The 7,940-nt window shown below is 42.4% G+C and overlaps 1 pseudogene; it reads left to right on the top strand.

Annotated features, from left to right (window-relative positions):
• Positions 1-296: 296 nt before the first annotated feature.
• Positions 297-7,718, top strand: LOC129405885 (AP-3 complex subunit sigma-1-like; annotated as a pseudogene).
• Positions 7,719-7,940: the final 222 nt, after the last annotated feature.

Raw genomic sequence — 7,940 nt, 5'->3', positions numbered from 1 at the left:
ACTCTTTCTAAGCAACCAAAGCGCAGCCTAAACATGGCATACAAAATCCGTACCTGCTGCCGCAGGTTCTGAAAAACAATTATTCATGGAAGTCACCTATGATTTGAGCTATATGCCGGTGAAGCAAGTGGACACACAAACTACAAACCGCAGGCAGTCTCTCGAAGTGTCCCGTACTCATCTGGGACGAGAGTTAAGAAGCTACACAGGAACTATTTGCCAAGCAACCAAAGTGCAGCCCAAACACAGCGTCCAAAATCCCATCTGCTGCCACCAGATCTGAGAAATAATTATCCATGGCCGTCGCCCAAGACTCGACCTATATGCCTGAGGTGCCAGTGGACACACAAACTACAAACCCCAGTCAGTCCCGTCCTACTGTCCTGTACACATCTGGGACGCCTGATCAGAAGGCACATACCTCTTTGCCAAGCAACCGAAGTGCAGGCCAAGCTCGGCATACAAAATCCCCATCTGCTGCTGCTGGATCTGAGAAACAATTATCCATGGACTTCACCCATGACTGGATCTATATGCCTGATTTGTCAGTGGATGCACAAACTACAAACCTGTCAGTCCCCTCGAGCTGTCCCATACACACCGGGGACCAGTGTTAAGGAGCTATACAGGAACTCTTTGCCAAGCAACCAACCAGTAGCCCAAATACAGTATTCAAAATCCCCATCTGCTGTCCCCGGTTCCGAAAAACAATTATCCATGGCCTTAGCCCATGACTTGACCTCTATTCCTGAGATGTCAGTGGACACACAAACTACAAACCCCAGTCACTCCCCTCGAGTTGTCCAGTACTCATCTGGGTTGAGAGTTAAGAAGCTGAAGAGGAACTCTTTCTAAGCACCCAAAGTGCAGCCAAAAATCGGCGTTCAAAATCCCCACCTGCTGCCGCAGGTTCTGAAAAACAACTATCCACGGACTTCACCAGGACTGGATCTATATGCCTGATTTGTCAGTCGACACCCATACTACAAACCCCAGTCAGTCCCATTGTACTGTCCTGTACACATCTGGGACGACTGATCAGAAGCCACAGAGCTCATTGCCAAAAACCAAAGTGCAGCCTATTTGCAGCATACAAAATCCCCGTCTGCTACCGCTGGAGTGAAAGTCATTCGAGTCAAATAACTCCCAAGTTACAAAAGCATAGCATTATCAGTTTTCCTGTGTCTATACAAAAACAGGACATTGCTATGAAAGAAACCATGCAAAAGGACATAAGGGAAAGATAAAAGCAAGAGTACACTTACAAATGCAAAATCAGAGATTTCTGAGGAATTTGACTTTTCAAGTCATAGGTACTGCTTGCTGTTTCGGGGGAACGGTGATTAACTAATTGGGGAAGCAGAGCACAGAGATGTTAAATCTAAATCCTTCCTTCCTTCCTTCCTTCCTTCCTTCCTTCCTTCCTTCCTTCCTTCCTTCCTTCCTTCCTTCCTCCCTTCCTTCCCTCTTCGCTTTCTCCCTTCCTTCCTTCCTCCCTTCCTCCCTTCCCTTCCTCTGTTCCTCCCTTCCCTTCCTTCCTTCCCTCCTTCGCTCCATCCTCCCTTCCTTCCTTCCCTGCTTCCTTCCTTCCTTCCTTCCTTCCTTCCTTCCTTCCTTCCTTCCTTCCTTCCTTCCTTCCTTCCTTCCTTCCTTCCTTCCTTCCCTCCTCCCTTCCTTCCTTCCTTCCTTCCTTCCCTCCTTCCTCCCTTCCTTCCTTCCTTTCTTCCTTCCTTCCTTCCCTTCTTCCCTCATTCTTTACTTCCCACCTTCTCTCCCTCCTCCGTTCCTTCCTTCCTTCCTCCCTCTTTCTCCCTCCCTCCCTCCCTCCCTTCCTCCCTACCTCCCTCCCTTCCTCCCTACCTCCCTCCTCCCTTCCTTCTTTCCTTCCTCCCTACATTCCTTCCTTCCCTCCCTTCCCTCCTTCCCTCCCTCCCTCCCTCCCTCCCTTCCTTCCTTCCTTCCTTCCTTCCTTCCTTCCTTTCTTCATTCCTTCATTCCTTCCTTTCTTCCTTCCTTCCTTCCCACCTTCCCTCCCTCCTGCCTTCCTTCCTTCATTACTTCCTTCCTTCCTTTCTCTCTCCCTCCCCTCCCTCCCTCCCTCCCTTCCTTCTTCCTTCCTCCCTCCCTCCTCCCTTCCTTCTTTCTCTCCTCCCTTCCTTCCCTCCTCCCTTCCTTCCTTCCTTCCTTCCTTCCTTCCTTCCTTCCTTCCTTCCTTCCTTCCTTCCTTTCCTCCCTCCATCTCTCCCTCCCTCCCTCCCTCCCTCCCTCCCTCCCTCCCTCCATCTGTCTGTCCCTCTTTCCCTCTCTCCTTCCATCCTTTCTTCCTCTGCCACACCCACATCAGACAGCTGCTGCCATGTAAACTCATCAGCCCAGCTTCCCAGATTCACAGATACTGGACGCCCTGGGGAACGACACCTCCAAACTTCTCAATACTGACAGATCAGTAGAAACACACCATATTAGATGAGAAAGTAACATATAAGTCAACTAAACTCACCAAACAGAATAACATAGCAACAAACAGCCAAGGGAGCAACAAACAGCTTAGTTTACTCTCAGACAATGACTTAATGACCTCATGATGAGATTAAACAATTTTCACAAAGTTTCTTTTACTGGAGTATTTTTCAGTAACATGATCAGCCAGCCATTTAGTTGAAACAAGTGATAAGAAATAATTTTGTGCCTCTAAGGGTGCAGTCTTGGGCATGTGGGAAACTCGGCATAATGGTGGCGGGAAGGTCACACTGCGGTGAGATTGGTGTAAACAGTTAAAAAATTAATCCAAAATACTTGTCTGGGTGCCAGAGATATCACTCAGTGGCAGGGCTCTCACCTTGCATATGGCAAACCTAGGTTCATTCCAGGCACTCTACATAGTGCCCTGAACACTGCCAGGAGTTATGTTGGAGCACAGAGCCAGGAATAAGCCCATGAGAGAGCTTCTCCAAAACAAAATCCATTTCTGGATAGAAATATTATTTTTCTTCCTTGAGATTTTTACTTCATCGCTATCTCAGAGATAAGATACTAGAATCAGTGGCCTGCTTAAAATTTACAAATTATTATCAATAGGCTCAATTGTAGGGCATACACTCTGATAACTACAAGTTTTAGCCAATGTAAGCTCAATAATCCTAGTAGTGTCATGTAGGTATTTACTAGCTACATATGGTATTTCCTAAACACATACATATATATTGTACGTATATGTATCTTTTGGAATTGGAGGCCAGAATTTAAATAGATTGCTCAATTTTACACAATGTGAAGGTGTCAAATATTAAGTATTTAAAACCAAATTGTGTTATCACTTTTAATAAGCCATAGTAATAGCATAATAAGTTATAGTTTTAGGAATCATTGACAAAATCCTGAACTAAAGGCAGAAAGAAGTATAAGGGGCCATGCTGGAAACGGGGAGTTAGAAGCAAGGGTAAGAACCTACTTTAATTAAGTGGGGTCACACCTGAATCCATTACAAAATAGCTGTATTCCTAAAAGTGCAGACTTGTCAAAATGAGTAATTTCTTTTACAAGGACAAAAAATAACAGCTGAAAAAAAGCAGTCTTTTTCCTGAGTCACAGCAAAGCATGGCCTGGAATAAAGCTAGAATGCTTTTTGGGAAGGGCTTAGGCACTTTTGCCACCAGAATGAATTTTAGAAATCATGGTATAATTCGGTACTTTGAACATCACCACAAAGTTAAAACAGAACATTGATTCTTGTACAGTTTTGAATATCAGAAGTCAGAAACCAGTTTCACTGAACTCAAATAAGATGTGGGAGGCCGCGTTCCCTCTGGATGCTCTAAGGGATAATCCATTTCACTGGCATTGAGTCATGCCAGTCCAATCTCTGTATTCTTCTCATTCTGGTAAACTATCCCTCTGTCTCATAAGAATATTTGTAATTTAATTGAAAGGTATTCCCATACAATTCAGAGTAAATAGTTTTCATTTAAAGATTACTAATCTTTCTGAAATCACATTCCCTATTTAAATGGAAAGGATATGAGTTGAAGGATATGGATATTTTGGGCAAGACATTCAGCTGTCTCAAAGCGGAATTTTTTTGTTTTAGATGCAGGTAATAATGTTTAGGGAAACAGTTTGTCCTAGGTCTCTTTACTTATTAATTAATTAATTTATTGCTTTTGGGGCCACACCTGACTATGCTTAGGGATTATCCTGGCTATGCACTCAGGAATTATACCTGCCAGTATAAATAGGGGGCATGTGGGATACTGGGGATCGAACCCAAGTTAGACACATGCAAGGCAAGTGCTGTACTCACTGTAGTATTCCTCTGGTCTGTACTAGCTCTTAAACTAATTCAGAATGTTTAATGTTCATGAAATTCAACTTTAGGATACCCTGAATCATTGTTAGCCCTCCTCCCTCTCTTCCTCCCTCCCTCCCATCCTTTCTCCCTCCTTCCTTCCTTTTTTCCCAGAGCCTCATATGCCTGTGCCCAGGAGCTACATACCTGCTTTGTCCTCAGATATCAGTTAACTCCTGGTAGTGCTAAGCAGATCTTATGGGGTTGGGGAAAAAACCAGGCCTTCTTAACACATAGCATGTGCTACTGACTAATGAGTGCGCACGCTCTCTCTCTCTCACTCTCTCTCCCCCTCCCATCCTCTCTCCCTCCACCAAAACCTGCATTCTTAACTACTACATGCTCTTGGTTAAGAGACTCTCAGCCACCAAGACCACATTGGATAAAATACTGCATACTCTTTCATCTCTCTGTTCAATTATTGTATATATGAAACTTTCCCAACCAAAATAGTTCAGAAAACTGTTAAAAAGGCTTATTGAGCTTTTACTATTTTCTTTTTGCTTAATAATGGAGGACTTTCTTATAGGATATGACAACAAGTAGTATTATCACCAGCTCATCTTTTTAAACAAACAACTACCTCCAAAAGCAGTGGATGAAAGTGTGTCAGGAACCTATCTAGAGTCATTCTGGAAGGCTAGAATCACACATCGGGTGCCCAGCTCTGGATTCATCATATCCAGACCTGATTAATCAATGACATATTTAGAGGAAGTGTGAGTCTGAGTTCCATCAACTGAGACCTGATACCCCAAAGTCCACATCACAGAGTCTTGTATTAATCTGCTATCCTCATTCCATGTGAGAAAGATTTTGCTCAGTACTTTGCATTTTACTTTACAATTCCTTTCCCACTTTTGAAAGAATGAGTGGTTTTATTCCACTGCCTGTAACCTACAGTATATAGAAACGTGAGTGGCAAGTTCATCTGCAAACCCACCCCCGACATTTATGCAAAATTCATCAGGTTCAGATGCAGTCACTTCATTTTTCTGAGGATCAGTAATGATTTGCTGAAAAGATCCTTCTTGCTTTCCATAAGCCTGCTGACAGGGCATGATCTCTGTCTTCCCTTCCCTTCCATCTGTGGGCAAGAATTGTACAAATATTTGAGACAGCAGCTTTTTAATATATCATCTCATCTCTTAACATTTCCCAGATGAATCTATAAAAATTAACTTAGGTGTGTTTCAGAGGAATTCTTTTTGTCCCTATTCCACATCTTTTGAATGTTTATGTCCTTTATGCCCTTTGAGACTCTAATGTGGAGAACCGCCAGGGGGGCCTTTGCCTGGCACACAGCCGACCCGGTTTGATTCCCAGCATCCCATATGGTCCCCTGAGCAACACCAGGAGTAATTCCTGAGTGTATGAGCCAAGAATAATGCCTGTGTATCACCGGGTGTGACGCCCCCAACCCTCCTAAAAAAGACTGTAATGTGTTTTTAATGGCTAGTATTCATTTTTATATTATTAGGGCTACAAAAATGACAGTTGGTATGTTCATTAGCTATTCATTTCTTCCCTTGCTGATGGTTTATAGTAAGTTGCTAAAGATTGCGTGTTGTGGTGTTTTGCAAAACTCAAGGCAGACATAATCTTAGGAAAAATTCTGTTCATTGTTCTCCTTGTGATATTGAACAGAAAGGAGATTCAACTGATGTAAGTTGTTTTGTTTTTATTGAATTGGCCATACCTATGTGTTGAGGCCATTGTTATTCTTCTGGATCACTCCTGGCAAGAGCTCTGGGGACCATAGTGGTGCTGGGGATTGAAATATGTCAGTCACGTGCAAGACAAGATTCTTAACAATCTCTGAACTATTTTCCTGACCCCCAGGTTTTTCAACATATATTTGCAAAAGAACTAGATCAGATTTGCTAATTTAATGTTTTCTGTTGAAGGTACATTTTATTTCATAAACTAAGATTCATTCCATATGAGGAACTTTGTTTAGGTTTTTATCTGCTGTCTCAAAGATTTCTGCTGCACATATTGCTGTACAGGAAATTTCTGACAAAGTCATCGGTCAAATGACATATATTCTAGTTCATCATTTACTCTTTACACTTTTGGATTGCTCTTTTCCATGTTGAATTAATTTTTTATTTGATTTTTTTTTTTTGCTCACACCTGGCAATGCAGTGGGTTACTCCTGGCTTTGCACTCAGGAATTATTTCTGGCATTGCTCGGGGGACCTTATGGGATGCTGATAATCGTACCTGGATCGGCTGTGTGCAAGGCAAACGCAAAGCCCACTGTGCTATTGCTCCGGCCTCTTTATTTGATTTTTTCCCTACATTTAATTATTTATTTTTTGGTTTGGGGTCAAGACCCCGTAGTGCACAGGACTTATAGCCCCAGGCAGCAGGGATACCATAAGGAGAGTCGGGATTGTACCCAACTCAACCCCACGCAAGGCTGCTCATCCAAGGTAAGTGCCTTACCTGCTCTGTGTGTTATTACTCCTGCCTCAGAATTCTTCAATTTTTATGAAACCCATCCACTGTCTTTTTAACGTTTCACTGAGCTAATCATACTTATTCATACCAAGACTGTAATTTCTTCTTCTATTTTGTATTTTTCTAAATATTTTTCTTTCAGCGAATCTTACCAAATGTATTAGAGTAAGTCCTCACTTTCTCTGTCAGCTCTGCGTGAATTTCAGTTACAGAGTACAGTTAAACAACCTCAGTCCTGTCTGGTGCACCCGCGTGCTGGAGGGGGTGGGTTCGGAGGATCACTGGAAAGAGCTTGCTGCCTGCACTCCGCCCCACCTCGCGTCCCCCCTCCCCCCACATTTCCCGCCCTCCATGGGCTGAATGGATCCAAGTTCTTGTTTCTTTAAGGATTTTCTATTTTTCAGTCACCATAGGAAACAGCGATTCTCCACTAGCGATTCTCCATTTTGTGTCAAGAGATCAAAATGTTTGCAACTTCCTAGGTCATTAGTTAGAGGATATGACAACACACTGATTTTAGACATTATACAAGATTATATTTTGACTTCTGCATCGGGCAAATTTTTTGTCAGAAAGCGAACTTGGCATTTTAGACTTAACTCCATTATTTGGAAACACTAGACCCTGAATTTGAAAACGTTTGTGAACTGGGTTTACTTTTCCATGTAATTTCCATTTAATTTTCCAAGGTTCACAGTAAACTTGGAGAAATGGTGAGGGTCTTAGAAACTAACAGGAATGAGACTGTGAGACATATTGTTGCCTAAAGTAAGCTGGAGAAATCTGAGGCTGGGTCTCCAGTCGGTGCTGTATCAGATGTAAAGAATATGAATCTTCTTGAGATACCCAAAATATTAACATTGGTGACAGCTGTATAAGAATGCCAAACGTGCCTTCTTTGAAATGAAAAATAAAATTAAAAAGGGCATTTCCAAGTAACATTCACCGGGGCATCTACATTTATCATAAAATTTCTTACCTAAAATAAAGGGAAGAGTCTTAATTTTCACTCCTAGACAAAGGTATTCAATAGAGATTTTGTAAAATCAGCATGGAAGTTCAATGCTTCTTTTCTAGCTTAGTGGTTTGTAAAGAAATGGAGTAGATCTTTTGTGATTTTTTCCCCTAA

This window comes from Sorex araneus, chromosome 6 (genome assembly GCF_027595985.1).
Source record: "Sorex araneus isolate mSorAra2 chromosome 6, mSorAra2.pri, whole genome shotgun sequence".
In the NCBI taxonomy this organism is placed as follows: domain Eukaryota; kingdom Metazoa; phylum Chordata; class Mammalia; order Eulipotyphla; family Soricidae; genus Sorex; species Sorex araneus.
Note: the sequence above shows the minus strand (reverse complement) of the source record. Positions and strands in the feature narration are given on the sequence as shown.